The following is a 7,878-nucleotide window of genomic DNA, read 5'->3' on the forward strand; positions in this document are numbered from 1 at the left end:
GTGGACTTTAATGAGGAAGATTGTGATGTTAAGTGTTCATGTGGGTTATTTCAAATGAAGGGGATACTGTGTAGGCATGTCTTGGCCATATTCAAATGTAACGGGATAAAGTATTTACCGGATATGTATATTTTAGATCGATGGAGGAAGGACATCAAACGGAGATATACGTTAATCCAGAGTACCTATGAGGGAGGAAATCAACGGGAAGATACTAACAGATATTCAAGTCTGTTGAATATTTGTTATCGGATGATTACTCATACAGCGGGTTCAAAAGAGCATAGTGAAGATGCAACTAAGAAGTTATATGCAATGATTGATTTATATCATGGCTCCCAAGAACCCCCTTCTTTGACCCAAACGGATTCCAATGTTGGTTTAACGACAAAGGACACAACCACAGTTGGTAGTTCGTAACAAGTACTCAGTCCACGAGTTGTGCGCGGAAAAGGCAGACCCTCATCTCTGAGGAGAGCATCCAGGATGGAGCAAGAAATGCAGAAGGTTAAAGCGAGGACGAAGAAAGCAAATGTAAAGGGAAAACGTAAAGAGGTTCGATATCTTTAAACACGAGAATATTTGCAATGCCACATACATGTTTATTTGGGTTTATTTATTTATGCAAATATTGTGCTGATATAGAGTTTTTACTTGTTATTTGACTATTAGCGAGATGGAGGAGATACGCCATCTCAAAACACGTGTAGGAATTTATTTGGCCCATCCGAGATAGATATTACTGCTGAAGGAAACGTTCAGGTATACATATTTTTGTTGCAAAATTGTTGCCTTACTTGGACAAGTATTTGCCACATACATGCGATAGACTTATATTTCTAAATTTTTTTTTGTTGTCTATGTATCTTTAGACTATTCCAGTGGACTCAGTTTTTGACATTAGTGGATTCCAACATATGGTTGGAAGTCAAGAAAGTGTAATATATCTAAACTTTTGGTATTTTTAATTTCTTGAAATTGATTTCAGTCTAATATATTTGTTATTTATTCTTTACAGATGTAACTTGGTTTGGATGGATCACAACCTTTGCCACAATGAAAAATGGTTGGGATTTCTAATATTTGCTATCGATAGCATTTTTCAGTCTACTTTATCAGCTTATTGTAAAGCTCAGTCCATGTGATCTCATTTTTTACTCTAGCACACCTCTAGGCAGTTGAATATGCTTGCCTTGAATGTCGATACTTTTTCAAAAATCCACACAATAAAGATACTTATTATGGCTATTAATAGAGCCATAAAGCTGGTTTTATCTAGCAGGTGATGCTGGATAGATTATAGATATTTGTCATATTGTCAATATATGTCTATGTTATATAATATATAACTTATATGTCTATATGTACAAGGTACAGCCTTGTGTGTCTATCTTTTGCTAATTATCTTTTGCACACTCCAGACTAGTATTAGATGGTTATAGCTATTGTTATTCCCTTCTATCTATTTTCTCATTTGGACTTGAAGATTAGCAAACTTCTCCCTTGTGCACATGTATTCAAGCATCAATCCTTACCCATTCCAGCCAAGGCCACCAAACACTCGGATTTGTGGGATTCCATAGCTGCTCCTGTATATTTTCCATTCAATATTATTTTTTGAAGAATTCTTGCAAGTTGACACAAGTGGAAGTTGTAATTATTTTGGTGGGAAGGAAAACTTGGCAAGTTATATTTTTTGTAGGCACATTTTTGTGGGAAGAAAGCCTTCCAAGTTGGAAATTGTAAATTTTTTTATTTTTCCAAGGAAGAAAGCTTGCAAGAGTACTATTTAAATTGTTGTAATTACCTTTGTGGGAAGAAAACATGACACAAGTGAAAATTGTAATTTATTTGTGGGAAGAAAGCATACTCATTCAGATGAAAGGACTTATAATCTTTTAATTTTTGCTGCAATATTGTGGGTGCTAGACGTGAGTTACCAGTTTTTTGTTGGCTTGGTGTACGTGATTCAAGTCCTATCAATTTGGCTGTTTGGTGTTCGTGAGTTAGTGTACTAGTTTTGGCTCTTGTGTTGAGAATTGTTAAAGTAACGGGATGAAGTCACGTTAGTCCTATAATTTGTGTTGCTGCAATATTGTTCACGTTAGTCCTACAATATTGTTGCTGCAATATTGTTACATGCTAGATGTGAGTTAGTCTGTCTACCGGTTATGGTTGCTTGGTTTCCGTGAGACTAATCCTGCAATATGGCTCTTTTCCTTTAAATTTATTTGAAGGTAATGAAGGTTTACGTGAGTTAGTCTTCCTGCAATATGGATCTTTAAGGAAAATTTATTTGTAGGTAATGAAGTCTGAACAGATAAGACAAAATCCATCATAATGACCAAAAGCTAGACATGTAAAATAATTAACAATATTATACATTTTATACATAGAAACTAGAAATCAGGTTCCAAGACCAGAAACGGGTACTATACATTTTATACAATTAACAATATTATACATTTTATGACACTTTAACTACAAACTTCAGTTCTCTAGTCATTTTACAACACTTACACTACAAATTCAGACTATGATTTAACATGTACTATTTACCAATTCACCAAGTAACAACAAACAATTATCACAAAACCCCAATACAGCCGAGGTAGCATGCGTGAACGCCTTAGGAGCGCTTCTCTCTCAAGAAGGACCAATTCTTTTTTTCGAACCTCCTCATTTCTACTGGATAGCACCATCTCTCTCTTCTCGATCTCATCTACTATTTTACGGAGCTGAATCTCCCTCCTTTCGATATCGAAGAGTCTCTTCTCGAGTTCTTCCTTCTTCCTTAAGAGTTGAATTTCTTTTTCTTGTAGATCCGAGTTTGTGTGTTGATTACTATCAACCCACTTGAAATATTTGCAATATGGTAATCCCTAATATTTAACACATACATAAAAAAGTGTTAGGTACGTAATATTAATCAATATATTATTTCAAGTTACATTAGAAGAGTACTATTTACCTTTGTGTTGTAGTTTGGACACCCTAAGAAGGGTCGCCCTGGATTTCTTTTAGTATTTGAATATCTCAATGTAGTTTCAATATTACAGAAGCACGATGGTTTTGCTGACGGTGAAGAAGACAGTGATGATAAGGACATTCTCATGCAGCAGTTTTTAGTTTGATGGTATCAAGATTGTGAAACAGTTTTGTAAAAGCTACAGTTTACAACAAAAAGGCTTCATTTAGAAGCTATCCAGATTCAATCGGCAACAACTAAGACCAATCAACAAGCTATCTTGATTTTTAATTTCACAATCTATCATAGGGTACTAGAAACTTTAAACGGAAGCTGAAATGTTGAATCCAGCTTCAATCTCCAACCATTTCAGCAAGTTATATAGAACTATAAATTCTGAACCCACAAACCATTCACAGCTTCAAAGGAAAACCCAGAACCTCAACATTGAAGCTCAAAACAACCATGAGTCCATGACTATATCCGGGTGAATAAGCATAGAACACATATCAACCCCACAAAGAGCAACAAATAGCAAAGTTGAAAGTCAAAAGCAGAAAAACATACCCTTCTCTTCACTCAGTGCAAACAACAAAATCCAGATTCAATCGGCAACAACTAAAACCAATCAACTTTCTCATTTGATTTTTAATTTCACAATCTATCATAGGGTACTAGAAACTTTAAACTGAAGCTGAAATGTTGAATCCAGCTTCAATCTCCAACCATTTCAGCAAGCTATATAGAACAATAAATTCTGAACCCACAAACCATTCACAGCTTCAAAGGAAAACCCAGAACCTCAACATTGAAGCTCAAAACAATCGTGAGTCCATGACTATATCCGGGTGAATAAGCATAGAACACATATCAACCCCACAAAGAGCAACAAATAGCAAAGTTGAAAGTCAAAAGCAGAAAAACATACCCTTTTCTTCACTCAGTGCAAACAATAAAATCCAGATTCAATCCTCAACAACTAAAACCAATCAACAAGCTATCTTGATTTTTAATTTCACAATCTATCATAGGGTACTAGAAACTTTAAACTGGAGCTGAAATGTTGAATCCAGCTTCAATCTCCAACCATTTCAGCAAGCTATATAGAACTATAAATTCTGAACCCACAAACCATTCACAGCTTCAAAGGAAAACCCAGAATCTCAACATTGAAGCTCAAAACAACCGTGAGTCCATGACTATATCCGGGTGAATAAGCATAGAACACATATCAACCCCACAAAGAGCAACAAATAGCAAAGTTGAAAGTCAAAAGCAGAAAAACATACTCTTTTCTTCACTCAATGCAAACAACAAAATCAAGCAGTCGATACTTGACTTATATCAAATTAAAAATCAGAAATCTGGCACAAGACAATACCTGACAGAACCCAAACACATAATTAGGTCGAAAGGTAAACCACCAATATTCTAAAAGATCAATTCAAAGTTGCCCAACAAAAAAATCCTCTTCAGGGGTGTACAAACTTTGACAATAAATAAGCAAAGAATGAAAATATCATTCAGTAATACAAAGAGAAAGAACCTAAAACACCCTAACAGTTTCTAGATAAAAAAAAATCACACATTTCGTAGATAAAAAAAATCATAAGAGAAAATTATAGAATGTTAATAGAAATTATACCCATTTAAATAGGACCTCGGATTTGTGGTAGCAGACATTAGGGTTTGAAGCTGCGTGCCGGAAGTGGAGGTGCGTTCCAGAAATTCGAAAGTTGGGGTTCTTCGAGATGAAGGGCAAGGAAAGTTAGAGTTTTTCGGGATGAAGGGAAACGAAGAAGTTAGGGTTTTCGGGATGGAAGAGAAACGAAGTTGTTAGAGTTTTCATTATGAAGGGGAACGGAAATTCGAAAGTTGGGGTTCTACGGGATGAAGGGGAATTTCAGTTAGGGTTTTTCAGGATGAAGGGAAATGCCGAAGTTAGGATTTTCGGGATGGAAGGGAAACGAAACTGTTAGAGTTTTCGAGATGAAGGGGAAGGGGTTCTGCGCATAAGATGAAGGGGCTTCACTGGGCTTTGAGTGGAGGGCAAAGAACTTCGCAGAGAGAGAAAGTTCTTCTTGTCTGAAACACGAGGATGAGGAAACAGTGTGTATTAATTAAACGGGGCGTTTCGGTTTAATTGCCACATCAGCTGCCCGCTTGCGCGGCGCTTCCCCTTGGCGACTGCAGTAAGCGTTTCTCTTATTTGATACTATGTCAAGGGATGATGAAAAGCATTTTTCTACTTTCAATCATTAGTTAGAATTTTTCGTTTAGGAGATATTTGCTAGAATAGAGGCTCAATTTGCAAGGTGGGCGAGCTTTGAAGATTAAAACCTTGTTGTCTGAGGTTATATCTCAGGTTTCACAGGAGAGTTGAGCCTTGTAGAGGAGGTGGTGTTATTAGGGACTTAAATGGTGTGGCTTTATCTGCCTTTTCTTATTACCATCGTATGGAATCTAATGCTATGTCTGAAACAATAGCCTGTCCGGACAGATGATTTTCAGTCTGCATTATGCTGAACTGGAATACGATTCTGAGATGGTGGTGAATTGGATGCACGAAAATGGGAATGTCAACTGAGAATTCCTTGCAATTTGGAATGAGATTCTTGCATGCAGCAAAGATCATGTCTGTCTATTCAATTATGGGGAGATTAATTAGTCATGCTGCAGATTTCTCCTCTGTTTAAGATGTAAACGAGTTTGTTTTTGTCAATGTGGTTTGCTGTAATGTTTGCATTTACCTTTTATATGGCGAGATGGTGTTGGATTGAGGTAGGGATGGCAAACTAATCTGTGTTGAGGGCTTTTGCACTTCAAGATTAGTCGGGATTTTGTTGCCAGATACCAAAGAAGAAAGAGAGAGAGAGAGACGGCCGGGAATGATATAACCCTGGGTTGAAAAGTAGCTTGCTTATATATAATTATATAAAAAGATGGGCAACTTGGGCTGCTAAATGGGTCATTGTTTGAGCGGATTTACATGAAATGACGCTAAGTGCCAAGTCCAGTAGGCTAAAACTTGAGCCCATTGGCTTAAAGAGACTCCATTTTGATTAGCTTTGAATTAGATTGCCTTGGGAATGGAGACTTTGGAATTCCATTTGATAACACGTAATTAGACCCTTATAATATAATTTATGTCCAAATTCCAAACATATGATCTCTCTCTCTCTCTCTTGATTTTTACAGAAGTTTGGCCTCCTTTGTTTTTATAGTTCCTCTCTTTTCATCTTACCTTATTTTATTATTATAATTTTTTAAAATTTTTATATAAGATAAAATAAATAATTTAATTTTTTAAATTTTAAAATAAAATAAAAAAATATTAAAAAAAAATTTAATAATATTTTATTTTATTTTAAATTTTAATTTTATTTCATCTCAACTATAAAAAGAAAAGAAGGATTTCTGTAGAAAAAATAAGAGAGACAAAAGGAATAAATTGTGTTGAAAAAAGAAAACATTCCAAGGTAGGATATTGATAAAGATAGAAGCACTTTGACAAAGTCTTAAAACCAAATGATTAAGCATCTAAAAAAAATGTCCAATCATCAATAATTTTTCACCGACATGGACGTGGGAAGGAGGGACCAGGCCAACCTAACCTGCATGCACTTTTTTTTGTGGCAACAAAACGTGTACTGAAACGTGTTAATCACACCACCTCAAAACGCATAATCTCAGTTTGCGGCTCCTATATATTCAACTTCAATATTACTTACTTTTCTTCCCTAAGAATAAGATAGCTTTTACATTAGCATGTTCGTGATATTCCCATTAGTCCCATCTATATTTCATGTAGTTGGTCAGATTTAGTATAGATTGTACATGAACGATAGTTGGTTTAGAGATTCTTCATCTAGAATTTCTAGAAAAGAAGATCAAGTTGGTCCTTGCGAACAGCTTGATACACTATCTTCCTTCAACCTTTTGATCAAAATGCGGCAAAAGAAAGGAAAATCCATAAACCGACTCTATCGTCTCTACCTCGTAGGAACTACGAGATCACCCCAAGGACGCCTTCAGCATCCAGGGGTCGCGAACCGACCATAGAACCCTGTTCAAATAAAGTAGGATTAATTTTATTCCCATTTGAATTCAATGTTTTTAATTTCGTACCGTACCGGCCGGTACGGCCGAAATTTTTCGTTTCGGCCGTCCGGCCGGTACAGGTACTAGATATATACCGTACCGGCCAAAATACCGGCCGTTTCGGCTTAAATTTCGGCCTATTTACCGGCCTAGATATTTCGGCCTGTGTTTTTTTTTTTTTTTTCATTTTTTCAACTACAAGTTTATTTTTTGACCCCCAATTTAGATTAGACTATTTATAATTTATATGTATGTATGTATTTATATATAATTTATTCATATATAAACTATTATTTTAGAATATAATTGTTATATATATTTATATATATAATTTATTCATATATCGACTATCCCGAAACGGTACACGAAACGGTACCGGTACCGAAATATTTCGTTCCAGTGTCTTGACCGGTACGCCATCCGGTACGGTATTCAAAACATTGTTTGAATTGCCAAACATTTCTCTAATTCTTGGAAAATTCCAAAGAATATTATGTATAATTCTCAAACAAATTAATAATTTAGAGCGGTAGAAAAAGGAAGGAGAGTCCATATTATATGAAAAAAATTTATACAACCTCTTATTATTCACACAACTTTTACACACTATATTTTTTTTTATTTTTTTTATCAAATATTTAATATATGAATAATGAATAGAATAATTGAATTAGTTTAAAAAGAATAAACTCAAAAAAATATTAAAAAAAATTTAAAATTTAAAATTTAAAAAAATATAGCTTGTGAAAGTTGGAAAGGTTGTGTAACGTTGCTCTATTATATAGGCATACCCCTCCCCATTCGTCTCA

General features: G+C 35.1%; 1 long non-coding RNA gene across 1 annotated transcript; it reads right to left on the bottom strand.

The window, feature by feature from the left end:
- Positions 1-2,816: 2,816 nt before the first annotated feature.
- LOC109019221 lies at positions 2,817-5,327 on the bottom strand. The gene is made up of 3 exons (XR_004798574.1): positions 4,614-5,327; positions 2,972-3,167; positions 2,817-2,882 (listed from the first exon to the last, which is right to left on the bottom strand). It is a non-coding gene; the product is annotated as an uncharacterized LOC109019221 (long non-coding RNA).
- Positions 5,328-7,878: the final 2,551 nt, after the last annotated feature.

Source organism: Juglans regia, chromosome 16 (assembly GCF_001411555.2).
Source record: "Juglans regia cultivar Chandler chromosome 16, Walnut 2.0, whole genome shotgun sequence".
In the NCBI taxonomy this organism is placed as follows: Eukaryota; Viridiplantae; Streptophyta; class Magnoliopsida; order Fagales; family Juglandaceae; genus Juglans; species Juglans regia.